Source organism: Budorcas taxicolor, chromosome 11, assembly GCF_023091745.1.
Source record: "Budorcas taxicolor isolate Tak-1 chromosome 11, Takin1.1, whole genome shotgun sequence".
Lineage (NCBI taxonomy): Eukaryota > Metazoa > Chordata > Mammalia > Artiodactyla > Bovidae > Budorcas > Budorcas taxicolor.
In genome coordinates this window covers 19,105,599-19,133,527 of record NC_068920.1, presented here as the reverse complement: position 1 = coordinate 19,133,527, position 27,929 = coordinate 19,105,599, and the positions used below count along the sequence as shown (strand labels likewise).

The 27,929-nt window shown below is 48.4% G+C and overlaps 1 protein-coding gene and 1 non-coding gene across 3 annotated transcripts in view; one reads left to right on the top strand and one right to left on the bottom strand.

Annotated features, from left to right (window-relative positions):
- The window catches only part of JARID2 (jumonji and AT-rich interaction domain containing 2), a 231,057-nt gene that overhangs the window by 58,365 nt on the left and 144,763 nt on the right, over window positions 1-27,929 (bottom strand). The gene's annotated exons all lie outside the window — the stretch shown is intronic.
- LOC128057008 (U6 spliceosomal RNA) lies at window positions 24,852-24,956 on the top strand. The gene has a single exon (XR_008200206.1). It is a non-coding gene; the product is annotated as a U6 spliceosomal RNA (small nuclear RNA).

Genomic DNA, 27,929 nt, shown 5'->3' with positions numbered 1-27,929 from the left:
TGACCTTCCAGAAGGATCAGCTAGGGGGAAGGGGTGACTGATTCAGAGACTTAAGAGCTGTTTCTTTTGGGGGTGGAGGTTGCGGGTGGGTTGGATATGTGACAAAATAAAGGAACTGGGGGGGGGGGTGTTCCTAGCATAATGTTGTAGTTATGCAGAAATGGGGAAACCCTGTCTTTTAGAAACGCAAAAGGAAATATCAGTATTTATAAATAAAATGATACTATGTCTAGAGTTCGCTTCAAAATCAGAGAAGAGCTGTGTTTCTCAAACTGAGATCACTTTAGATTTTCTGTCTTTTACAAATGGATATTTTTATAAGATAATTACTCTAGAGGAAAAATGAAAGACATAAACTACAAGCTCAAATTTATTCAACAGACATCACTCTGTTCAACCACTTAAATGTGCTCACCGCTCACTCAGTTGCTATATTCAACTCCCTGGCACCAGGCTGCACACAGCCTGTGCCCTCGGCAGCATCACTTTGGAGAAAGGAGAGGATACAGGAAACTAGACAGTGGTCCAACAAGCCACACGCTCTCCAGGTCCTGGCACCCTCGGCAGGACTGAGCCCAAGACGACTAGCTCCTCTTCAGACAAGCTCCTCCTCTCCGCCAACCTTCCCATCATGTGAAAAGAAAACCCCCACCATGCTTTCCTGCTGAAAGGGGTTTTAACTGACTACTTTATGATGTGTACATCTTTATTTAAATGGACACAGCTCACGCTCGGCAGATTAAAGGGGCTTTACAGAAATACCGCCCGCGCATGAACAGGATGTTCAGTGTTGGTTGCTTTTTCAAAAGTCAGCAACGACAAATATCACACATTATCATGAGAAGTTGGCCCAGCCTGAATGAAAAACGAACACGAAACAGAGATGGCAGAGCGGGACACAGCAGAACATGCTACAGTTTCAGAGCCTCACAGACAAACGCGCCGACCGCTGTTCAAGTAAAGGCACTGCTTGCCTGATGACTTTCTCAGGGAGGCTATGAAAAATAAGGGCATGAGAGATTAAAAAACGGCAGTAAAATAAATTACTCCTCAGAGGAATAAGCCAAGTTCCCAAGTGATTAAGCATTTGTGAGACCCAGATGAAAACAGGAACTGAAGAACCAGACAAACCAATATCTTGTTTAAAGAGACCAGAAGAATCTGTGCTTCCCAGAAAGGGCAGGTCTGTGGTCTGGCTTTGTGTGCAGAGTCCCGGGGGATTAACAGAGGTGTGACTTTGTTTTGCGGGCTCCACGGGACTCAGGGAAACCATGGAGGAGGCGCTCTTAGCCACGTGGCCACGTTTGCAGGACAGGCGATTCATTCCACAATGTCTGATACAAGGAAATGAGTGGATGTTACTAAATCAGCACAGAAAGCAGGGTGGGGAGGTGCAGATGTGCTGAAGAATGGCATTATCTGCCTCCAGAGGTGTTGTGCAAAGGAGGAGGCCGGGCTGCAGGAGAGGGCAGGCAGGATGAGACCCCCACCAAGGGCGGTGGAGCTCCAGGAGGGCCAGCACTCAGCAGCTGGGCATAACCGCGAGGTGGCCCCCACTCACCCCTCCACCAGGTGACATTTTGACCAAGAACACCTTCCATTTCATTACTAAGGTGAAAACAAATAAAAATGAAAATGTAGGTTAGGCCGTCCCTGCTGGCCCAGTGGTTGAGAGTCCTGCCAGTGCAGGGGACACAGGTCCGATCCCTGATCTGGGAAGATTCACATGCAGTGGGGCAACCCAGCCCGTGACACACAACTACCAACCAGAGCCTCCATGCCTAGGGCCCATGCTCCAGAACAAGAGAAACCACAGTGAGAAGCCTGCGTACCCCAACTAGAGGGTAGCCCCACTTGCTGCAACTAAAGAAAGCCTGCACACAGCAACGAAGACCCAGTGCAGCCCCCCAAAAATAATTAATGGTTGAACTAAGGGAGTACAGAGCTATCCAGGGGGTGGGGTTGGAGACAGAACAGGGTTCCTGGAGCCCCAAGGAAGAAAACAGCAGAATGTGGGACCGCCAGAGGCTTTCAGGCTGAAGTTTAGCCAGGATGGTCCTTATTGCCCACTGATAACGCACGAAGAGCCAGAACGCAGAAAATACAGAGGGTGTCTGTCCCCCACAGAAACCACAGGCGTGTCAAGTGGAGCAAGACTCACTTCTGTGTTGATATTTTATTAACTCATCAAGGAAGAAATTTTCCTACCAGAAAAGTCCTCTGCGCCAGGAAGGTCAACAAAACCAACTAAACCAAACCTGCCAGCAAGCCAAAGCAACTGAGGAAGAAACGTGTAGATACATGCATATACGGATAAACACATTGAGGGTAACCTCTTATTTACGGTGTGTTAAAATCCAGAGTCAACAGGCAGTGAGGGTGAGGGTACAGACGTGGTTTGGGATCAAATCATCGCTGTTCCTCACCTTCATGGGATAAATGTGGGTAAGTCAAATAAAGGACTAAACAACTCAGACAGCAAGCTCAGAAAACACAGAGCTTGCTATCTGAACCCCTGTCGAGGTTAAGGCCATCTGGGGTGTCCCTTCTCTAGAAGCTCCTGGGTACAGAAGCCCCCATGGCAACCCAGTCATGACAGAGTTCAGCCCTGCTGCTAAGAATCCCATTTAAACAAACATGCCCCAAAAGGCAGGGGGGGAAATGTGATGAAGTGAAAGTCGCTTTCCTGATCTGATCCCCTAGAGTGTAGCTCCATGCAGAAATAAACCTCCCAGGTTCCCAGGGGCCCTTGCTCCCTCCAGCTGGAATGTTCTTCCCTTTTATCTCACCAGGGCTGGCTTCTTCCCATAATCCAGCGAGGGGAACATTCCCGTCTGCTGCATTTTACCAAGTCACGCTTCCCACGTCTCTGTTCAAAAGTCACCTCCTCAGAGAGACTGAGCCACTCTCAAATGCCGTGCCCCTCATGGCCAATCGCTCATCCCTCTGCCCTTCGAGGGCCTACAGAGCGGGCTTGCCTACAGTCGCCCCCTTATGGCCTTTTCTGCACGTATGGGATGCTGTGTGTTGAGGGCAAGCTTTCTGAAGGTGCTGAGAGGGAGGGGAGGAACACCGCTCGGCTCAACTCATCATTCATTCTCCAGGAATTACACTCATTTCTGATCAGAGCGTCAGACTGCAGGGCAGTCCAGAGGGGCGGGGAGATAGCCGGATGGATGTGAAACAAACCCAAGCACTACAGGAGACGCCTGTGGTGCTGCCCCCAGTAAAGTTATTGGCCATCCCAGGATACAGCTACCAAAATGAAAGTCACTCAGTCTTGTCCGACTATTTGCGACCCCATGGACTATACAGTCCATGGAATTCTCCATGTCAGAATACTGGAGTGGGTAGCCTTTCCCTTCTCCAGAGGATCTTCCCAACCGAGGGATCGAACCCAGGTCTCCCGTGCGGATTCTCTACCAACTGAGCTATCAGGGAAGCCACCGAAGTCCACTGGAATTCAGTCTCGCTATTCCAGTTTCATAAGGATCTGCTGAAGCAGTCACAGTTTTGATCACAACCACTGCCACTGCTTACTAAGAACTGACGCAGCAACTTGCCCATCAGGAGCATCGTCTACAAAAGCAGATGAAGACCAGGTCCTATCTGTCAACTTGTGCCTGCGTTACAAGGTGCCATCCCGCCCCAAGGCGTGCCGCTGCACTGCACGCATCCACACAGAGCACAGCTGGCCTCAGGCCACAATCTGCTGGCCCAGGCGGAAGGCCCTGCTACATACCCCTGCACACGGGACCACCACTACTCATCACAGGCTGTGTGTACTTTCTGATGAGCTGAGGGAGGGAGTAGAGGGTCCATCTTCTTTCTCTGTTCTCTTCCATGCCCCAAGGGACACAGAAGAATCCTTCTCTGATGTGGGATTAGTTGGCATGGGGGTCAACAGCCCAAAGAATGTTTTGCTTGGTCACTTAAAATAAATTGACCCAAATAAATCAACAAATAGATTTCATACTTAGGTGAAAAAAAGTAGAGCACCTTTATGGGAATAAAGCAGCAGACCAAAATAAACACTATCATTATTTTCAAAGTTCTCAAATAAATTGCAAAGCGAAGCTTATAAAGAAAACCCACTGATAGCTGCCAAAGTCCTGGGCCAAACATTGTTTTGTTTTGTAACACTCTGCCGGTGTCTCCTTCTGCCCCCTCCCAAATCCTGCACTGAGAAGGTTCCAGGGCAGCCTGCCATCAGTGGCCCCCGGGAAGGGGGTGGGGGAAGGAATGGGGACGCATCATCTCCAAGTCTCCTCTGGGGTTACCCGCAGCATAGAGTTAACCAGCTTATTGCTATCTGCACTCAATCTCTAGGGCAGCCCTAAATATGGCACAACAGCAATTTCTAGGTTAATTAAATTCCATTTCTGTCCAGGATTTCTGATGGTTTACAAACCCAAGGAGGATGCGGGCATGCGCACGACTCAGCTGGACAAGACAGAGAGCAGGGGGCACCAGGTCTAGAGCAATGCCCAGCCTGCCCTCGCAGAGGGCCGTGTATGCCAGAGACTGGCGTATTAACTTCATTTTCCAATATTAAAAATGTAAGCTGGTAAATCCAATTATTTAGATTACATCCCAATTCTAAACAAAGAGCCAGACCTGGGTGGGAGGGGAGGCTGTGTGTGCATTCAAAAAAGACGCCATGCTATGTCTGGCAAATGCGGAGTGACCAGCATAGCCGGGCTCTTTGTGGCAGTGTGGGAGCTGGTCCTGAAGCCTTGCCAACTTGCTGAAAGGCCTATTCAAAACAAACAAACAAAAATTCCCGTGTTTCTATCCCCAAAATAAGTACCCACTCTATTCTACCCCCAGACACACACACACACGCACACACGCACACTACAGACCTGGCAGCCAGTCAAAGAAACAAGGGTGGGTGTGTCTGGCCAAGTGTGTATGTGTGGTGGAGACTGTGGGGGGTCGGGCAGGGGATATCCCCTTGCCCAGGGCAGGCTGCCCACCAAATTCAAATGCGAGTGCAGTTGTGGGCACACCACACAGGATGGCTGTAAACATCCTGTATAGTAAAGAGAAAATAAACACATCCTCAAGTGAACCCAGAGGCTAGCACAGACCAAGTCAGAGAAAACTCAGAGACAAAAAGCCCCGGCTCCATCCCCCTGCGCTCACATACCCCGCCCCACACTTACAATGGGGGCTTGTCTCACCCACAGGGGTGTGCTCTGTCTCAGCTACCAAAAGGGAGAAAGGGAGGTCAAGGGAGGTCGGCGGCTCCCAGAGGTTTGCTACCTGGAATGCCTGCTTTCTGGTACTTCTGGAGATCGTGTTGTACTGGCTTCAGGGGCCCTACTTCACACAGAAACAGATGAAATCGTTTGTTTACACTAAAAACCACAGGATGTTAAATATTTGCAGCACTTGTCTTAATTAAATTACACAAGCAGCTAGTTAGAGTAAAAACTTGCTATGAACCTGATTTACCTAAAGAAACTTGTTTCTGGTTGAATCTCCTTCGAGATGAATTTTTAAAAGGTCTGCGGTCCAAGAGAAAGAACCGTGGTATCAGAAAACCTGGGCTGCTTTGGTTCAGGTCAACTTACGACCTTGGGCAAAATAAGCCTCTATTTCCTTGCTGCGGAAAGCGGGGCAGCGGAGGGGGAGGACAGACCTCGTAGGAAAAGGAGCCAATTAAGGGTCTTTCTAGCTCCAGTCTCCTCTGACCTCACCTCTAAAACGTGAATATAGTAATTCCTGTAATAAATCCTCTTGCATCTATGATTTCATAATCCTAGGTGACAAGTTCTGATCTTCTGCCTGTGCCAAGTGGGAAACACAAACCTACATTTCTAAAAATGCCTGTGCTGCTAAAGACTGTTAGCACCTACTTCCTAACTAGGTTGTCAGGCAAAACAGCAAACATGGTAACTTTCAGATCTTGAGATGTATATACTGGCTTGCACTTTAGAAAGGAATATAAAATTTTAAATATAGATGTTCACCCCACTCCCCACCTGGGAAAAAAAGATAGCACAATGCCAAAAGTTGTTCCATAGTTCCCTTGAACTAGTAACAACAATACTATCTACACTCTGCTTTCCTAAGACCCAGTCCTCCCAATTAGCAGTAAATCACTCATTCAGGAAAACACATGAACTTCCTTCAGAACCCTGAGACACCCTCAGGAAGGCTAACCTAACTACTCACGAGTATATTCATCACCTCTACCCGAAGGCCAGACCAAGGAGAAGGCACGCACTGCAAACCCAAACCACTGCCACGTAGGCGGACACTCCAGATGCTCACAAACACTGCACCCTCTCAAAAAGCAGGCATCAGCGAGAAAAGTGAGCCTCCGCTCTCTTTAGTTCAGGCGGAAAGGGTCAGAGGAGGGAAAGGAGAATAAATAATTACAAGATACAGCGTCTTCCTAAGCAAAACATTACTTGGGCACATGAATCTCAGGCTGGGAGCCCACACAGATGGTATGAAAAGTAATATGCAGGCCCACATTTGATCCCATTAATAAAATGATGCAATTACGGGTTTGGGGTTTTTTTTTTTAAGTCTGATGCGGCATCCTCAAATGTCAAAGAACCAAGGCTGCCTGTAAATCCTGACTGTCATGATCAAGAAAATATTTGACACTGACTTCTTTTGTGCTCTCGAAAGCAACCATGTCAAATTTGAGAGGGATCAACATTAATCAACAATTAAAGCGGCAACGAAGACCTTTTGTTCTGTCAGTCACAAATGTCACACGTGTTACACTTTACCACCAATGGAAAGCCGCAGGTCTCACCACCCTCAGGCGGTGTAACCCTCGCCTTCTCGGGGACCTAACTCCTAACCCAGGATGCAGGCGCTGCAAATGCTCTTCTCCACAGTCTGTCCCATTCAGGGCAGTCTTGAGCAAAAACTGTATCTTTACAGCAAAAGTAAGAAAAGGATAAACACCAGTCAGAAGACCAACACAAGGATGTTAAAAGTCTTAATCCAGCCAGGATCTGGCCAAAGAAATTCCTAATACACTACTGTATTACAGTTACAGGGTGCAAACGAATTATCTGAAGGATGGTCAGTTGTAAAAGCCTCAAAGAGCCAACTGAAACGCAGATCTGCCTTTCTATTCTCTCTTGAGGTGGGACTGCCAACTGTTTTTAAAAGTACTATTTCAACAACAACAACAAAAAAAAACCCAACAATTTCTCAATTTTAGGTTACTCAATACCCAGCTGCAAACGACCAGAACACTCCTCAGGTCCCGGCAGAGATGACAGCTGGGGAGGGGAGGAATCGTGTTTTACTTCTTCTTTGAAAGAGAAAGCAAAAATACCCTCAGAAATTCATCCTGCCATGCTACACAGTGCATTCATTAAGCAACAGAGTCCAGCGGACTCCTAGCACTGTAACTGGGAAGTCAATCCCGAGGAAACCTCCCACAAGAAAGATTCTCCTTGGGGGGTGAGGGGGGGGACGACTAGAAACTCCATCAGCACAGAACAAACCAGAGCACAAAAGCAGTCAGTGCTCAGAGCTCTAACTAGTCCCTGAAAGCACGGAGTAGGCTTCCTTCAGCTTCACACATCCTCTGCCTCTTGGACAGGGATCTGCTTTATTTAAAGGATGGCAAACAGAAACGGATTGTGGACAACTTCCCCGCCCGCTGGAAATCCCATGCAGCAATCACACGCACCAATAGATGGCAGTAGAGAGTCTTCAGACACCAGGTCTGGGCTCAACTCTGAAAAGGGAATTTGGACTTTCGCAGATTTATGACAAGCCTGGCATTAACCAATGTTTAGTACCTGCACTAAAACCTAACAGCAGGTTAAAAAACCAGCCACTGTTTATAGAAAGTAAGAGAAGAACAATGTTAGCAATACCCTTTCACCCAACAACTCAATTACAACTCAAGCTCCCTGCTTGTATATAGAAAATACATAGCAACTCACAATCCAACATTTTATATACTGAATATACACTTAGGGCTAAAGTCCAGGGGACTGTTTTCTGAAATACGTTCCCTGCTCTAAAAGTGATTTTTACCACTCAGAAAAGTAAGAAAAGGCAAAACTAAAGTAACGTATCATGGTTCTCACAGTTCTGGGGTTCTGACAGAAATTTATTTAGCAGGCTAAAACACAGTCACGGGTAGTTTTCCAAATACGGGCGTCACTTATGCTTTCGCCACCCAGAGTGCGACGCACTATAACCCACACACTCTCCTTCTGAATGTAAGAGAAGTCCTGGATTTATGACAGCAGCCTAAACGTAGAAAACATGACCGAAATGAAAGAATCTGGTAGCACTAACAACGCGGGAGCCATTACCCTCCCCACCCCCACCCCGGCCCGGCGCTGGTGCTTTGTGAGCTGGGAGTGAGAAACGGGAGCTGACAGCATCCCAGACTCGGCCCAGGCTCAGAGTCTGAGGGACACACAGACACAACAGTGGCCCAGAAGCTTAAACCACCACCCAGGAAACTGTATCAACTCAGAGGCGCTGAGATGGAGCCATGGCACAGAACTCACTTTCCCTTCTAACAAGGCTTAGAATACCCTGAACACACGCTGAATTTCTACCAACGTTCAGCGCCCCACGGCAGCTCAGGAAGCAGCACTTCCCACCGGCATTGCTGTATCAAATCAGAGGAGTGACCTCTCAAGCCAGACAGGCCGGGGGAATGGAGGTCGACTCACACCTTCCAACCCAGATACAAGCCTCTCTCATCCACACTCCTAACAACCCACTGGGGGAGGGTCTAAGACGCCCCTTTCCAGAATAAAAGCCGACCTCCGTTCTTCCTTGCCAGCCACCTGGGAGTCCCAGACTGACTGCAGGATAGAAGCCCACTGGCTCTACACCTGAAATCAGGGGGTGCTAGGTGGTAAGGGTCACATGTGTGGGTGGTGGCAGATGACAAGCACTCAAACGTCTACGGGACACACAGGCCCACCATAAATGTGTGTGGCTCACACATACCCTCACAGGAGTCTAGCGACAGTGTCTGCTGACTAGACCTCACTTCCATCACAAAATTTCTCCAAGAGGGGAGAAGTCAGTCTGACAAGGAGCCTTGTCATCAACTATGTCATCTTATATCCATTTAACAAACACAACCTGCTGTTAATAAGACAAATGACCAATCATGCCTTTTCAAAGATGTTACATTTGTATTTGCTGAGATGCTAAAAAAGCAGCTCAAAGGGCTTTCTAAGGATTTGAGCAAAGCCAGCAGCAGAAACCCCAAGAGGTGAGATTCGGGGTACACAGAAATCCTAACAAGCCCTTTCCTTCACCGGGTGCAGTCGATGACTAGTTATCCCCTTTCCATCTGGGACATTCAAATACCCTGACAAATTCTGATTCCCACTGAGCTCCAGGAAACAACCAGAGGAAAGTCCAACCCCTTAGGCAGGACTCAAGATAAACCCCCAAGCTGTATGCTTCATCACTTCAGCAACTCCAAAGGACTGAAGACTTCCAGTTCAATTAAGTCCTTCATTAATCCTTCCTGCTCGAGCCCATTTCCCGTCTGTAAACAGGAAACAATGAAGCCACAGGGCAGCTGCCTGCAGTGCGGCTCATCTCCTCCAAGGAAGGCCGCATGTACACCTGCTTGCTGTCCCAGGCGCTGTCACAAGGCCTCCACGAGGCCAGGTTCCACTCATTTTCTCCATGTGGTGTTACAAAAGAGAAGGGTAGTGAACAGAAAGGAGAGAGAGAAGGGAAAGAAATGGAGAGAATCCAAAGTTTCTACGTGATCCTAATTAATTGTGAAAATTGAGGGTGGGGGGTATGCTTGAGTAGAGATAATTTAACAGATAGAAACCAGAAACCGCCAATAGTAAATAAAACGAACTGTCAACAACATTTATGAGCTACAAGTTGAAAAAGTGACTAACCCTTGAGATTGTCTTCTTTAACCCTCAACTCAAACCTAGCTTCCGCGAGTCCTGCCGCACCAGGAAGATCAGCGTCTGTGATGTTTCCCATCAGTGGGTCTGCCGTCTTCCCGCGCTCTCTCCCACTCCACTGCGCGGCCAGGAGACGAGTAAACCTCTGCAACTGACTGATGAAACACTCGGGCCAAGGGAACTTCCTTTCTGCTGCTTCTCACTGGCTGCATCACCACCACGGGTGAGCCACCTCTGGAGAGGAGGAGAATCCCAAGGCTCAGTTTACGGCACCCTTGGTGGCTCAGTGGAAGACCCCGCCTGCCAATGCAGGAGACGCAAGTTCGATCCTGGGGTTCGGAAGGTCCACTGGAGAAGAGCACAGCCACCCACCCCAGTATTCTTGCCTGGAGAATCCCATGGACAGAGGAGCCTGGCGGGCTCCATGAGGTTGCAAAGAGTTGAACACAACCGAGCGACTGAGCACACACCAGGCACAGTTTAAGGGAGGGTGCTGTGGGGATGACAGGAAGGAGGGGGTAGAGAAGAGAAGAACTGTCACATTTTCCCAAATGGTCAGAACACGTGATGTGCTGAGGCATCATGGAAACCAACGACATCCTTCCCGTCTCTGCAACCAGATGATTAACTCAAAGAAAGAGAAGCTACTAAAGTGCAAGCATCTCCCCCCACCCCACCCCCAGAGCTGGTTTTAGCAAAATGCCAAGGATGTGAGCTGGATGGACCTGAATCCTGTTCATAAAGATGCGGGTGGCAGGCCGTGGGGGCCAGGAGGTGCAGAGCTAATCACTTCAGAAGGAGTCTCTCCAGTTCCACCAGCCTAAACACGCTCTTTGATCAAAGAGCCATCGGTCTTCCACTGTGTCAATACAATGCCAAACACCACCCTCCCAAGCCATCCATCAGCCCTGGGAAGGGCTGCAAGGCCCCACCTCCACCAATCTGTAAATGAGCCTGTAGAAGAACATTTCCAGCCTTTCCCCTCCGACTCCAAAATACCCTCAGAGACCAGTGATAACAACCTCACAAAGACAGCCAGCAGCTGACCCTGGGTACCCACTGGGTTGCAGAAAGATGGTCAATTCACTTCCTCAGTTTAGTCCCTATCTGTGCTCCTCCTCAGGTTCATCTTTGTCTATTTCACACAATTCCAGATATCCCAGATTTTATCCAGTGCTTTCTGAAATGGGTTAGTTCACGTGAGATGCAGAGTACAGCAATCTAATTTCACAGGGGTTGTTGCTGTTCACTCAGTCACGCCTGACCTCTATGACCCCATGGACTGCAGCATGCCAGGCTTCTTCTGGTGAGTGATTGGTTCAGCACGCCCTGTTCTTCACCATCTCCCAGAGTCTGCTCAAACTCACGTCCACTGGAGAAGGAAATGGCAACCCACTCCAGTGTTCTTGCCTGGAGAATCCCAGGGACGGTGGAGCCTGATGGGCTGCCGTCTATGGGGTCGCACAGAGTCGGACACTACTGAAGCGACTTAGCAGCAGCAGCAGGAATAATTTAGAAGGCAGTGGCACCCCACTCCAGTACTCTTGCCTGGAAAATTCCACAGACGGAGGAGCCTGGTGGGCTGCAGTCCATGGCGTCGCTAAGAGTCGGACATGACTGAGCAACTTCCCTTTCCCTTTTCACTTTCATGCATCGGAGAAGGAAATGGCAACCCACTCCAGTGTTTTTGCCTGGAGAATCCCAGGGACAGGAGAGCCTGGTGGCTGCCGTCTCTGGGGTCGCAGAGTCGGACACGACTGAAGCGACTCAGCAGCAGCAGCACGTCCACTGGGTTGGTGATGCCATGCAACCATCTCATCCTCTGTCACCCCCTTCTCCTACTGCCCTCTGTCTTTCCCAGCATCAGGGTCTTTCCACAGGGGTTCCCCTCACAAATTATTGTTTTCTTTTTTCATGTTACACAAGTTTAAACACAGAAACTGTTACATGAAGTAGTTCTACAGGTAGAAACAGAATGCACTGTTGGCGCTGTTGATGCCACCAGGTAAGTCAGACCTCCGTGTTCTAGATTCCCAGGGAACTGGCAAACGCCTTGCCATCCACGTCTGCCTTTGAAGCGTAGGCCTCTGGAGTAGGACAACTGACCACAGGGCCTGGGCCACACCAGGCAGCCGGCCCCACAGTCACTTCCCTCTGGGACAGAAACAGACTCGGGAACCAATCACTCACCAGAAGACAACTTTCCAGGAAGAAAGGTACAGTTTATTCCTTCCTGACCTCCCTGTTCAAAGCAAACAACTACAAAGACAACCTCACACCCCTGGGCTTCTGGGCTGATTAGCTCCACGATGAAACAATAAAACCAGCAGGTTAGAGAGCAGAGGTGTGGGGAGCAGCCAGGCTCCCATGGGCCCAAGAGCTGAGTGGGGGCCCTTTAGAGCCCCCCACAGCCCCAAATAGATAGGGAAAAGGTGACACTTTATGTTTTGGGGCTCCAAAATCACTGCAGATGGTAACTGCAGCCACGAAATTAAAAGACACTTGATCCTTGGAAGGAAAGTTATGACCAACCGAGACAGCATATTAAAAAGCAGACATTACTTTGCCAACAAAGGTCCATCTAGTCAAGAGCTATGGTTTTTGCAGTAGTCATGTATGGATGTGAGAGCTGGACCATAAAACATGCTGAGTGCTGAAGAATTGATGCTTTTGAACTGTGGAGTTGGAGGAGACTCTTGAGAGTTCTTTGGACCACAAGGAGATCCAACCAGTCCATCATAAAGGAAATCAGTCCCGAATGTTCATTGGAAGGACTAATGCTGAAGCTGAAACTCCAATACTTTGGCCACCTGATATGAAGAACTGACTCATTGGAAAAGACCCTGATACTGGGAAAGATTGAGGGCAGGAGAAGGGAACGAGAGAGGATGAGATAGTTGGATAGCATCATCGACTCAATGGACATGAGTTTGAATAGGCTCCGGGAGTTGGTGATGGACAGGGAGGCCTGGCATGCTGTGATTCATGGGGTCGCAAAGAGTCAGACACAACTGAGCGACTGAACTGAACTAAACAGTCCCGAAGCCTGAAGGCAGACCTTTGTGGAACTTAACAGATACAGCAGGCAAGACTCTCAGCCCTCCAGGCTCTCATCCTTCCAGGAACCTAACTCATTTTAAGTGGCTGTGAAAACAAAGTACAAATACTTGACAGGGAAAAACGTCCTGAGAAAGACACTTTGTGGCAAGGTTGAGGAGAAAAGAGATCCCTCGCACACTGCCACTGGGAGAGTGGATTGGTGCAGCTAACTTTGCAAAACACCACAGAGGTTCCTCAAAAAAGGAACAGAGCTACTAGGTGATCGAGCACTTCCATGTGCGAGTGTTTACCCAAAGGAAATGAAGTCGCTATCGCAAAGCGATGCCTGTGACCCCATGTCCACTGCAGCATTATGTACAGGACGAATGGATAAAGAACACATGTGCGACCCGTGTGCTGGAATATTATTCAGCCATAAAAAAGGAAGCTCTGCCATTTGTGACAACATGGATGGTCGCCCAGGGTGTCACACTAAATCAGACAGAGAAAGAGAAACACTGTGTGGTCCTTCCATGTGGAATCTAAAAAACCAAACTCAGAGAAACAAGAGTAGATTGGCGAGTGTGTGTGTGTGTGCGTGTGTGGCCAAGGTAAAAACTTCCAGTTATAAGATGAGTAAGTTCTGGTGATCTAATGTACACCATGGTGACTACAGTTAATATTATATCATATACTTGAAAGATTAAATTAAAAAATAAAAGTGCATTAAAAAATGAACATGCATGAGGCAACGAATTCACTAACCAACCTTACTGTGGTAATCGTTCCATAATATATACACACACCAAATCAGGCTGTACACCTTGAACTCTGCACAAGGTTACATGTCAATTACATCTCAATAAAGTTGGGGGGTGGGGGTGGGGAGAGAGAGACAAGACAGGACCCAATGACTAACATTCAAATGTAACCTAACATCCCAGAAATTTAAAATAAACTAGCCAGAATGAAAGATTTAACTTGGTATTAAATCAAGCATTTTTCTATTAAAACAAACCCAAATCTATTCATGGAGCAGAAAGAAAAAATTTAAGACAGACCACAAAACGTCAAAGAAATGTCCCAGATACAGAAAGCCGAGGAGCCCTATTCTATTGTTGACCGTCCATCTTCTCATGGCCCCCAGAGAGATGAGGAAACAGTGGTTCAAGACAAGTATTTGGTGACCTGAGCAGGATTAAGCCACTACTGAATACTCTTAGAGAATGCACAATAACATTCTGTCAAAATGCTTGAATTAACAGCCCATGGAATGCACATAATGGAATTTTGAGGCACTTGGATAAATGAATGGGTTCATTGCCTGTGGAGGGGCAGGGAGCGGGAAGGAGCCTCTGTTGTCATGGTGACTGTAAACCAATGCATTCCTTTCTACACTTGACAGTGGTTAAAATAAACACAGATGAGAACTGACCCTATTTGCCCTTGCAAGAATCCTGTGACATTCCCTCTCCCCAGTCATCTCCTCTGGGGAACTGCTCCACCCCACTCTCTGTGCACACGGTGCTTAGAGGCACCGCCGCTCCCAAAAAGAAACCCGCGAGCCGAAAACACAACAATATCATTTTAAAAGATAAAGCCACTGAGAAAATGGAAATGAGAACATCAGAATATAGCACTGCCTTTCACGGCAAACGTGACTAGAAGCATGGATTCTGTGCTCCAAGGGACAGCGACAGGGTTAGTGTCATCTCTCTTCCTCTGATCTAAAACACAACATGTTTTCTAAAGACACAGAAACTGCTGGGCACACAGTGAACGGGAGAGACAGACTTATGGAGGTGTGTGTGTGTTTTACGGGCAGATTCCCCCGCTGGGTATAAATTAAATTAAATCCTATGCAAGCTGGAACATGTGGAATCAGGGCGAGAACGAGAGGTGCGCTGGCACCTCCGTGTGTACATATTCTCACCCTCACTGCACCGCTGTTGTGCACACACACATTCACATACAGGCCCTGGAAGGGCTGCAGGGAAAAGGCTTGGTAGAATCATGAGAACAGGGATGGGACGGATATCGCACTGTCTGCCTGGCAGCCAGACGCCACGCGTGAATACCAAGTAGGAAACAAAAGAAGAAATCAGTTGCAGGAACACAGGGGTGGTGGCAGTTTTGGGGCTCAGTCGTGTCCAACTCTTTGCGACCCCATGGGCTTCGAAGCCCGTGAGGCTCCTCTGTCTGTGGGATCTTCCAGGCAAGAATACTGGAGTGGATTGCCATTTCTTCCTCCAGGGGATCTTCCTGGCCCAGGGATCGAACCTGGATCTCCCACAATATGGGCAGATTCTTTACCATCTAAGCCACCAGGGAAGCCCATTGTCCACTTTGGTGAGTGTTTTGGTAGCAGGAAAACACTTCCACTCAGTATGCCCTCAGGTAGGGCACACATACCACAAAGAAACAACTACCTAAAGTCAAATTGCACCAGAAAAAAAAAAAAAAAAAAGAGGTGGGGGTGGGGAAGAGGTAGCGTGCAGCCAGCGACCTGTCTATAAATAATTTCAAATAAACCGCAAGGGAAGGAACAACATCACGGTTCTGTTTCTGCACAAGGCAGATGAACAAACTGAGAAAGGAACTGTCTGGAGACATATCAAGACAAAGACCTCAAAAGCCGTCATCTCAAGCAGGCATGGCAAGAGCGGCTAAGGCCCCAGCTTTTTCTATACAGGGAAAAAGAGGGTAGAAAGACAAATTTGGACCACGCTGCACCCACGGGGCTGAGTAAAGGTTTGTTCAAAGGTGAACCCAAAGCAGAAAGCAACAAGATGATCACAGCTCACCAAAGGAAAGAAAAATCCGATTCACTGAAATTCTTAAAGGAGTCACACAGACTATCAAGTGGCGACCAGGGGAGAATACGGCTGAGAGATCTCAAGACTTTTGGGAGCAAAGGCTGAATCTACCTAATGACAGCGAGCGGCTCTCAGATTTCTGAATCATGGGCATCACCTCTGGCCTTTCACACGGTGACTCCACAGAGAACAGTTATTTAGTATTTGGTGAAGGACAGTAATAGGCCCAGAGCTTTAAACCATGGAAAGCACTTTAGTCTAGTGGCTATCGGACTGATCCGCCGGCCAGCAGCAGGAGAATCGCCTGCAAACTCATTAGAAATGCAAAACCTCAGACCAATGGAATCAGAAACTCGTGGGGGAGGAGGGAGACACTCCACAAGCTGAGTTTCAACAAGTCCTGCAGGTGGTTCCCTACACACTCAGGTGGGTTACAGCCAGCCCTGTAAGGTACTGTGGTCACCACTGCTCAGACAATCAAAGGGAGGCGCAGACACTTTAGGTGGCTGTCAACAGCACAGTAGCAAGTATCTCCATTATTCCTACACTTCGGCTCTCTCCACCGCAGCATGCTACAGGGGAATCCTGTCGGTGGTGCTGGACGCGGAAGCCCGTTTAAATGGTGAGGCAGCTGGCGTCGAAGATCTACTTCCTATTTTAAATGAACAAGACCAGACTGAGTCCAAAGTGATTTTAATTCTGGATTGTCTTCTCACTCTGATAAACTCTCCATTCAAAGGTGGCACCATAAATGGGCACTGCTCCCAGCGGGGTTGGCCTGCCTGCCTTAGCCAGGCGTGCCTGGGAACAGGCTCCTGACTGCTTTTATTTGCTAAGAGAAGTGTGTCCCTTCCCTCTGGCATGTGCAGCTACTGGCTCAAGGGGCTTTCAACAAAAGCAGTTTCTAGGTTCCTAGACTAAGGATCAACAATGGAGACAGAACCTCTCTGGGAAACCCGTGGGTGTCACTCTCCGGACTGACATCGCTAAGTCCCTTCATTTCTCACGTTGCTTCAGTGAAAAAGAAAATTATACTGGCCATTTTCAATACCTCCTTTGTGCACAAATTTCATTGTTTTAAGTATCAATTTCACAGAATCTGTCTGTGCAGACACAGCAGAGTGATGAACATGAGCAAGAGCAAGTTCCTATCCCCAAATTGCCGACATGCTCAGCGGGCTTCGCCAGCGGCTCAGCAGGGAAAGAATACGCCTGCAATGCAGGTGGGTTCGATCCCTGGGTCAGGAAGAGCCCCTGGAGAAGGAAATGGCAACCCACTCCAGTATTCTTGCCTGAAAAATCCCATGGACAGAGGAGCCTGGCAGGCTATAGTCCCTGGGATTGCAAAGAGTGGGACATGACTGAGCAACTAAGCATGCATGCCCATCTGAGGCTTGAGCAAAGAAATCTGCACAACATGGGAAAGCACTTGTTTGCCCCACAGGTAGTAGGCGTAGAGGCGGTGGCAGTGATGGAAAGGGCCCCAGAGAAGGCAGGTATGAGCATGCCTTTGCCGTGCTCGCTGGCATCACTTGCCACGACCTTCAGAACACAGAGGCCTCCAGCACCGAGAGAAAGCTGCACGGCCTCACCCTCTCGCTTCAACAACAGCCCGAACTCAGGGCAGGAGGGCACCTTTCAGGAGACACACAGAATCCGGCTGTGCGGACAAGATCAATGGACATTTTGAGTCGCTTCTAAATCAATGCAAACATTACTAGACATTCTCACCGTGAGGATTCCCAGTATCTAGTCCTTCCGAAGCCTCAGATTTTTCATCTATGGCCCAGGATGATCTGACATTCAGATGATCCAGAAGGGCTCTATTTACCCCGGCCTTGTTCCATGAGACTGGAAGGCAGGAGGCCTGAGAAATGAAGAATCAGGGGAAACTTTAAAGCCAAAGAGCTCCAACCCCTCCAAAGGGGAATAACTATAAGCTCCAGAAAGGCCAAGTGCCAGTCCGCATTACACAACAGCATTTGCCAGAAGAGCAAGCCGACTACAGTGCAAACGGTCTGCAGGCTGTCACAACGGATGCCAATGTGGTTCTTGGGGGCAGAGGAACAGGCTGAACAAATTTGCAATAATGTTCTAGAGAAAGCAGGACTGAAAACAGCATACATTTTAAAACTGCTAGATTCCCACCGTGCACAGTTCCAAGATAGCGGGGGAAAGCAGAGTGTAGGGTAATGATAAAGTTCTCCCCTCCCCACAAGACTGGCCAGAATTGTGCCCATGACTACTTGACGCACCCTCTACAGACCACTCCTTTCCCGAGAGGCTACAGCAGCCACAGTGGGCTCTGGCTTGGGAAGAAGGCCCAGGAGCCCTATCACTGCCAGATAAGCAGGCAATGACAAAATCGGCCTTCCCACGAGATAACCACCAATAACCACTAAATGGATTTACATCAGAAAACACCAGAGCCAATGCCTGCTTCATGTTATTTTTTAGTTATATTATCAGAGAACAATTTATTTGACTCAGTAAACCAGCTGCCTATTATACTGTTATATACTCCACAAAGAACATGCTATGAAAAAGTACTTCCTATGAAAGAAGCAACATCTCAAAAAGTTCTCCATTCGTCTCCAAATATGTCTGAAACCAAGTATGAACAACAGGACAAAGATTCATTTTTAAGACCTAGCTCTTGATTTCCTTTTCTGTTTTCAGTCTCTCTACATTTCTTATAAATGGTCAACACCAGGGATTAACATTAATGCCAATTCCATGTAATTGAAGCTTTCTATAAAGTGATTATAGACAGCTTTACAGAGTAAATTTTCTTCAAAAACTAGAACACAAATAGACAGAAAGTTAAGTCTTCGACCTCTGGGAAAGCGAAGACTGGAGAGGACAACAGAGTGAGGAAAAGCCAGGTATATTAATCACCATCATTGAGAGAATGTTTACTATCATGGAATTCGATGGTCCAGTGAAGTATCTTAAAATACTGAAGATCCTAGGAAATAGTAGTCAACACTAAGCTAGAGCCACAGGGCCTTCAGACGAGACGGCATTTCTGCCCCTTCACTTGGCATCACCAAGTAACAACTGCTGGCATAAATGCAGTCACCAGAATACTGCAGTAATCCGAGAGCCTGCCATCAAAGCACAAGTTAAGGCACTTGCTTATATCCTCATCAGAGGTCACAAGAGAGGCCCCGAGGAGCCATTTTTACAAGTTACAGGTCAGTTTCTGCATAGATGGGTAGAATTTTGGACCCAAGAGATGTTATGGAGCCAGAGGAGCAATAAGAAGGGATGAGAAACAAGTTGGGAGGGGACAAAAGAATAGTACACGACTACCACAAACCAGGGTCGTTCGTGTGCTCTAGTCTTTCCTGACCCTTTAAACCAAATACATATGGGCAGCACTTCAGACACACACAACACAGGAACAGACACACAAGCACACACACCTACCTTCCAATATGCCGAGAGGACGTGAAGGATCTGGATAATCCAAATAGGACAATCTGCTCCCCGAACAGAACGACTCCTTTAGGAAGACTCCCTTTCCATACACTCCATTTGGCTACTCTTAAGAATGCGTTTACCTTTGCAAAAACAGACAAACATACCAGACACTCCGCCAGCCACCGGGACACAAAGATGAACAAGGACGGGCCCATCTGTGAGGGAGCCGAGGGCCAAACCCTCTGAAAGTCACTTGAACGTCAAGTGAGTGCAGGAAGACATCAATGATCACCCAGTGCCCACCCTGACCCCCACCCAAACACCACCTCGGACAGATGCTGCTGGGTCCACACTCATCCTCCGGGATGGGCTCTGAGCTAGTGGGAGAAGCTCTCAAGTCATTTGAGGAGGCTTACACTCTGGAAAGATTCTGTTTCCAGATCAACGCAACTGAGCCTAATTTCTTGCCCTATATTTACCTAATTCCAGGAAGTAAAGCCCCATCTATTATTATGATCTCGAAATTTCTGAATTTCTCATAGCAGAAACAAACCAAAAGCTTGCTGCTGACAAGTCACTGAAACTGCTGCCTTCCCTCCTTGGTCTGTATTTGAGAATCCCTCCAGCCAAGCGTCTCTCTACCCAGTCGATTTCACCCTCCAAATGAAGGAAAGGGAAGGAAGGAGGGGAAGCGAAGGGCGGGGGGGACAAGAGCACGCTATTCTCATCTCAGCCGCAACGAAGTGCACTGCTTTTAACTGAGCTGCTAGGCAGCCAAGCAAGGTGCTGACATCAAGGAACGTTCTGCATAAAAAGCCGTGTCTGACAACCCCTGCACAAGCACTCACGTGTGAACCACAAGTGACACTAACGGCTGTCACCCCCTCTGCAAACGAGGTGGCTCCAAACCCAGCACCTAGTGCCTTTCATGTGAGACGTCTGGAACCAGTGTCTCCGTGTTTGCTCTCAATTTCATCAAGGACAACTTATGAACTGGTAAGATGTTTCTGGGAGGGTCAGATACCACTGAAAAGATCAGGGGCGTGTTTATGTTTGCCCTTTGGGGGTAATAAAAGGCAAGGAGGAGAAAAGCACGTGACAGAGACATTCCTATTGAAAATAGGTAAGTCCCTAGAAGAGGAAGGAAGGAAACTGGTACCCAGTTTCCGTGGCAACCACAAAGCATGCTAAACCATCATTTGCGTGGGAGGTGGAAGTGATATCCGAGCAATCAGATCTCCGAGGTAACAGATAAAGGAAATGGCCACAGCCAAAATAAAACTGCCTCAAATGAAGTTCTACCAGTTTTCTTAGAACAAATAAATGCGGCAGAAACCTGTGTGCTTACCAGAAACCTCAAGAAAATTCTGGGAGCAGCTGCCCTTCCCACAAGTATCTAATGATCTGTCCTGGGCAACAACTAATGACCAATTAAATCAAAGGGGTCTTGTCCATCTCTAACTCTGCAGAGGACACACGTGCTCTGGGGCAGCCTCCGTGTTCCCATTTCTTCCTTGACACTGAAGTCCACGTGAACTGACCTCTTAGGAGAGAAGAACGCGCTCATTCACAAGAACTAAGCATCTACAAACACGCCTCTACACTGAACGCCTGTCTAGCAGGAAAAATAATGAATTAAGGAAAGAGGGGCCCAGTTTTACTAATGAAAAAGCTTAATACACAGTTCCAGGAAGGTAGTTAGCGTTTGCACGTATGCTACGTCATGTCTGACTCTTTTTGTGACCCCATGGATGGTAGCCCACCAGCTTCCTCTGTTCATGGGATTTTCTACGCAAGGATACTGGAGTGGGTCGCCACTCGCTTCTCCCCAGGAAGGTAAGAATTAACAGTAAATTTGAAAATAAACTGCACACTGCCGGAAAGATGTACCTCTCCCCGCTTAACACTTCCACACTCTATTACTCCAAATGCAAAATGCTGCCCCACCCCAAATTACCCAGGCCAGATACATGGTGCTTTAACATACGCTTCAAAGTGGAAATTCCATCATCACTTTAAAAGTTAAGAAAGGATGGAGCCAACATTAATTTATTCTAATAGTCTCCTAATCAAAACCAGAAAAAACAGTAGTATCTTTCAAATACCTCCAACTCCCTTTCCAATCAGCCAAGACCCTCTTAGGTTTAAGTCAATTCTTCCTTTGGTTTAAAACAAGAACTAGGGCTCCCTTGAAGGCTCAGTGGTAAAGAACCCGCCTGCAACACAGGAGACCTGGGTTCCACCCGAGGGTCAGCAAGATGCCCAGGAGGCGGTGAGGACAGCGAGGCCACGGGCTCCCTCTTGTCATCGAGAGAAGCCAACGCTGTCGTTCAACCTGCACCCAGCTGACATGCGTTCCCCGACTCTCAGCACATCCTGGCTTATAGAGCTAAAGCTCAGCAGGCGCCCACCTACATTACCGTGATACATCACTGTGTTTAATTCAAAGAACCACCTGAGCTGTTGCAAGGGCAAGGCTGCCTCCCTAGGCTGTTCCAAGGTGAAGCCCACCCACCCTCAGCCCACTGCATCCTCTCTGTGGGCCCAGGAAAGGCGGGGTGGGGTGTGGGGTGCACCCCACTCTCAGTACAGATGACTGCTTAGATCTACTACGATGGTGGCAATCCTGAGGCATCTGTGAGACAGAAAAACTGGACTGGTGCCTGATATTTTACCCCCACAACCACAGGGGCCCCTTCAAAATAGCAACTAACCTCTTCTCTCAAACGTGTTGGTATAGAAACATTAGGAAGTGTTAGCACAAAAGAGTTAGTAAATACATCCTGCCCCCTGCAGCCCTCTGGTTATGTCAGGCCTTCCAGAAGCAGCCTGCTACAGAGCACAGAGACCCCAAGAGGCCTCAAGGCTCAGCCTCGCCCTGCTTCCACAGGTCTGCTCCGCCAGCACGCAGCCCTCCACCCAGCGTGCTTGGCGCAGGATGGACGCTCCGCCACCACAGCAGCGGGGGGGCTGACTGCCCTCGGGGCACTGGGACTGTCTCTCCTTGTGATCTCGGCCAAGAAGCTGGCTCCCGACACCCTCTGTCTGGAAGTCACAGGGGTACCCCACAAGGTCTATCTACAGCCTAAAAGAGTGACGAGTCTACAGAAGGAAAAACTAAGTGTTCGTGTCACCTTGCTGTAGGTTGGCCCAACTCCCGCAGACACCCCGTAGTGTCCCAAAGACGCCATGTCTTCCGCAGCGCTCCACGCGCTGCATTTGAAATGATCTGCTGCTTCTCTCTGGAGTAGGGATTTCCTGCGGCAGAAAATACGGCTGAACCTACCATCTCTGAGATCCACCTGGGACCTGGCAACAACTGGAACCTTGAAGAAATAAGTGCTTCTGGCCCCTGCTTCCCTGAGATTCCTACTCCTCTGAGGTTTACAAAGGCACCACTTTGCCCAGCTCTCAGAATCCTTCCCTGGTGGCTCAGACGGTAAAGGATCTGCCTGCAGTGCAGGAGACCTGGGTGCAGTCCCTGAGCCGGGAACATCCCTGCAGAAGGAAACGGCAACCCACTCCAGTATTCTTGCTTGGAGGATCCCATGGACAGAGGCGCCTGGCAGGCTACAGCCCACAGGGTCTCGAAGAGTCAGACACGACTGAGTGACGAACACACACAGCATCCTCGGGCCTCTCCAAGTATTTTGAAAGCAGAGCTCATCTACCTCTCTTCATCACCAGCAGTCCAAGTGGGCTCTTTACTACTCCCCTCAAGGTATAGAAACCATTGACTGTATCCTGAAATAACCTGGGAGCTTCATCTCTTAGCAGAGCACACCCAAGCGCTTCTCTGTGCCCCAGTTTTCTCATTCATAATATGGGAATGAGGTTCAAAGACCCATCAAAAGAACTGCTGAGAGAATCAAATGGACTAATACATGGAAACAATTTAGAATATTTAGAATAGTAGCCAGCACACCGTAGGTGCCACATAAATACCTGTCACTGCTGCCCTGCTAAGGGCCAATTCTTTTGGAAGACCGTCTCTCGCATGGAGAGTTAAGAAGAAAAATTGGGGGTGGCTCAGACAGTAAAGCATCTGCCTGCAATGCGGGAGACCCAGGTTCGATTCCTGGGTTGGGAAGATCCCCTAGAGAAGGAAATGGCACCCCATTCCAGCACTCTTGCCTGGAAAATCCCATGGATGGAGGAGCCTGATAGGCTACAGTCCACGGGGTTGCAAAGAGTCAGATATGACTGAGCGAATTCACGTTCACTTTCACTTTCAAGCAACAGAAAGGCTCTCCAAGGGGCCTGAGCTGCCAGTCTATTCAGTTGGTCTAGTTAAAAGACCACACCAGAAAAAAACACGCCTCACCTTAAACCATCTAAACTCAGAGGATCAATTAGTGATGTCTCGGGCCCAGCTGTCACTTGATAAGATCAAGAGGTGTCACTTGCCATCAGGCATGCATACACAACAGTTCCACATATTTACGTGCTACCCAGGGACTCTGCCGGAGAAGGCGATGGCACCCCACTCCAGTACTCTTGCCTGGAAAATCCCATGGATGGAGGAGCCTGGTAGGCTGAAGTCCATGGGGTCACGAAGAGTCGGACACGACTGAGCGACTTCACTTTCACTTTTACGCATTGGAGAAGGAAATGGCGACCCACTCCAGTGTTCTTTCCTGGAGAATCCAAGGGACAGCGGAGCCTGGTGGGCTGCCATCTATGGGGTCGCACAGAGTCATACACGACTGAAGTGACTTAGCAGCAGCAGCAGCATTGGAAAAGGAAATGGCAACCCACTCCAGTGTTCTTGCCTGGAGAATCCCAGGGACGGGAGAGCCTGGTGGGCTGCCGTCTCCGGGGTCACACAGAGTCATACACGACTGAAGCGACTTAGCAGCAGTAGCAGCAGCAGCAGGGACTCTGCAGTTTAGAAAATCTCACAGACACCAAGGCCTTGGGAGGCTGCCTTCCGGTCCTGGGGATGGTGGCCTCATGGAATGTGAGAGCCCTGGTGCTGGAATACACCTAGGAACAGTGCTGGGCCAGAGATGAAGTCAGGAGTTGGGGTCATGAGGCTAAAGCCACGTGTTCACAGGGCCAGAAAGGGGAAAACAGAGAGAAGCAGCAGAAAGGTTCTCCCAGGAGAGGATGGGCTGGAGGAAGCAGGTAAGGAGGCTGGAGCCCTGGGACACTCTCCTCCACTCCTGACTTCCCAGGCCTCCCGACCCAGCCCTAAGAAGGCCAGACCAGTGAGAGTCAGCTGGGGATCAGAAATGACACCCTTCCTCCAGCTCCTGCCTCCCCCCTCTCCGATCCAGGATAACACACAGAGGCTTAGGCCGGGGGGCAGTAAAGCACGCGGGCACCCTCAGCCCTGCTTATCCTGGTCTGGGTGCTGAGAGTGTGCCTTTGCTAGAAGCACAGGGTAGAGGGTGCGAAGAAAACATTCCAAAGGGAACCTGCAACCCACCCTTGCCATTTAGGCCAAACAAATCCATGTACGTTCCACAGAAGGGTCCTGGAAAACAAGAGCCCAAGGTTGCTCAGTCACCAAGGAACCTCAATTGAGGTTCCCCACCCAGTTCCAGATTCCTCCAAGCTCCACCTGCTGCCTCCTCCAACTGTGCTCCACCCCACCTCCCCAGCCACCCAGATCCTCCTGCAGATCTGGGCTGCACCTCCATAAAGTGTGTGGCGAGGGACTTCCCTGATGGCTCTCTTTGGCAGCACATATACTAAAATTGGAACGATACAGAGAAAATTAGCATGGCCCCTGTGAAAGGATAACATGCAAATTTGTGAAGCATTCCCTGTTTTTTGGCCTTCCCTTGTGGCTCAGCTGGTAAAGAATCCACCTGCAGTGTGGGAGACCTGGGTTTGATCCCTTAGTTGGGAAGATCCGCTGAAGAAGAAAACAGCTACCCACTCCAGTATTCTGGCCTGGAGAATTTCACAGACTGCATACACTTTTTTTGGACACTAGTCATGTGCAAAGTCAACAGGGCCTAACATGGACAAGCAACACACGGGCGGACTCCACAAAATGGTTCATTAAATGAGAAAAGGGTCTGCTTCTTGTAAACCAAAGCAATGCAGAAGATTGTTCTGAAACCCCCAAATCACACCACACAGGTAACAATCTGCCAGTTAAAATTCCAAGAGAGAAAGAGGCAACAGGGAATCCCATAAACCTCCATAAATGATGTCATGTGCAAAACCAGTCAGACGTTATATTGATTATTAAAATAGTTTCCACGGTTCCTCAGACACCAGGGCCAGGCCCCATGTCACCAAGGAGGATGCAGGAGAGTATGCCTGCCAGTATCCTGAGTGGGATCAGAAAGGTCTGAACAAAGCCTGGAGATGATGCTAGAGGGAAGAATGAACCTAATCATGACCGAGGGGGGCGCCAAGCACATGCCACCCTGCAGCGGACAGTGAGAACTCTGGCTCCCGCAGCTCTCCACCATTCAAGTGGAGTCACCGACCTTCAGGTTCACCTTGGTGGCCACTTAATCAGGGTATGTAGAGCTGAGAGATGCAATCTCCCCTCCAAGCTTAAACAGCAGGAAAGGAGAAGGAATGCCCTGAGCCCTGAGCAGGCACCACCTCCTTTGCCTCTGAAACCCAACAACCAGGTGAAAAGCATAACCTTCAGAGGGATGGAGGAAGGGCCCACTATCATCACCAAGTCATCATGGATTTATCCGGAACAGTCACTTGAAACAGAAGCCAGTTAGGGCCTCAGATGAATTTCTACTCCCAACATGCTCTGGATGGAGTTAGATTTTCTATTTATAAGTCAACTGCTTCTTTATTTTGAAATCTTCCCTTTGATTGCATCAGGGCCTCCTTATGCAATCCACTTTTTTTTCTTTTTTGATGACTAATCAAACATAAGGTTGTGACTGTGACTAAGACAAAGTGCAAACATGGTAGTTACATTTCCTGTGCTGTTTCTCTCAGTCAACATTCAAAGAACAGATAGGAACTTCTGCTTCTGGCTAAGACAGAGCGACAGGGACAGGAATCCCCCTCCGGCCTGAAGAAGTGAAAATCCACACGAGACAATGGGCATCACACAACTAAACCCTGTGGTTCCTGAGACATAAATGACTGCCCAGAGACAATTTTCAGGCCAGAGCACACGGAGGGGAACGCAAAAAGAATCCAGAGGAATCCCTGAGTTGGAGAGAAGGAATTGAGATTTCGGGGAGGAACAAAGTGTACAGGATGGAGCACTGAAGAGGCCAAAGCCAGACAGAAAACTCTGGAATCTGCTGAGGACCCTCCTCAAGTACTTGCTGAGGACTAGGAGTCAGACACGACTGAGCGACTTCACTTTCACTTTTCACTTTCACGCATTAGAGAAGGAAATGGCAACCCACTCCAGTGTTCTTGCCTGGAGAATCCCAGGGACGGGGGAGCCTGGTGGGCTGCCGTCTATGGGGTCGCACAGAGTCGCACACAACTGAAGTGACTTAGCAGTAGTAGCAGTAGTGAAAACACATGTGCAGAAGTACCCAAGGAAAAGTTCCACGAGAAAGGACCACAGGGAACACTCTCCAAACCCCACACAGGGCTGAGAACCATGCTTTGCCAAAATGGCTCACATAACTCACAGGGTTCTCCCTGAGCAGTTGGGAAAACTTATCCCTATACCAAATATTGCTCTCTGGCCCTACCTAACAAAGCATAAAAGGCTCAAAGTTTCCTGGTAACCTAATCATACCCTAGAGCAATGCTTGAGAAGAGTCAGAGAGACACAAACATACCCAGAACCCAAAAGAAGAAAACTCATGATGCCTGGCATCCAACAAAGAGCCCCGGGGCAAGCAAAACAGCAGGAGGACATGACCTGCATTGAGCGGAGGGACACCAATTAAGCCAAACTGACCCCTAAGTGACACAGATGATAGATTAGCAGACAAAGACACTAATAACATGTATTATAACTCCACTCCCTATGTTTAAGAAGGTAGAGAAAAGATTAAGCTGTATCATGAGAGACAATAAAGACAAAAAGACAACAACATCTGTGGTGGAAAATACACATCTGCAGATTTTAGACCGAAATTATCTAAAATGAAATACACAGAGAAAAAAAAAGACTGGAATAAAATGAACAGACCATCCATGAGCTGTGGAAACAACCTGGAGCACCTGGATACACATGCACCTGAGATCCTAGCAGGTGAACACACGTGCAAACTATAGCTACTGAAATCTTTTCTAAAACTGATAACGTCTACAGAACTGAGAAGCTCCATGAACCTCAAACACAAGAATCAAAGAAAACTATATGAAAGTATATTGCATGATGGTGTGCGTGTTCAGTCATGTCTGACTCTTTGTAACCCCATGGATTGTAACCCACCAGGCTCCTCTGTCCATGGGATTTTCCAGGCAAAATACGGGAGTGGGTTGCCATTGCCTTCTCCAATGGCATGATAGATTAAAACAAAAACAAATAACCTTTAGAAGCAGGCTTCTTGCCAGACACTCACTACAACCCAGGAGATGGTGGAGCTGTACCTTCAACAAATTCCACGGGGAGGGGAGGAGGAGGAACTATTGACCTACAATTTTATACCCAGCAAAAATACCTTCCAAAAATGAATGAGAATTTCTTACAATTGCATGTGATTCTACAACCCCAGTAAAAAGTTTTTTTTTTTTTAAGTGAGGGTGAAAGAAAGACCATATCAGACATAAAAAACCTGAAAGATTCATCCAACACCAGCAGAAATTAGAAATGTTAAAGCCCTACAACCAGAACCCAATGGAAAAC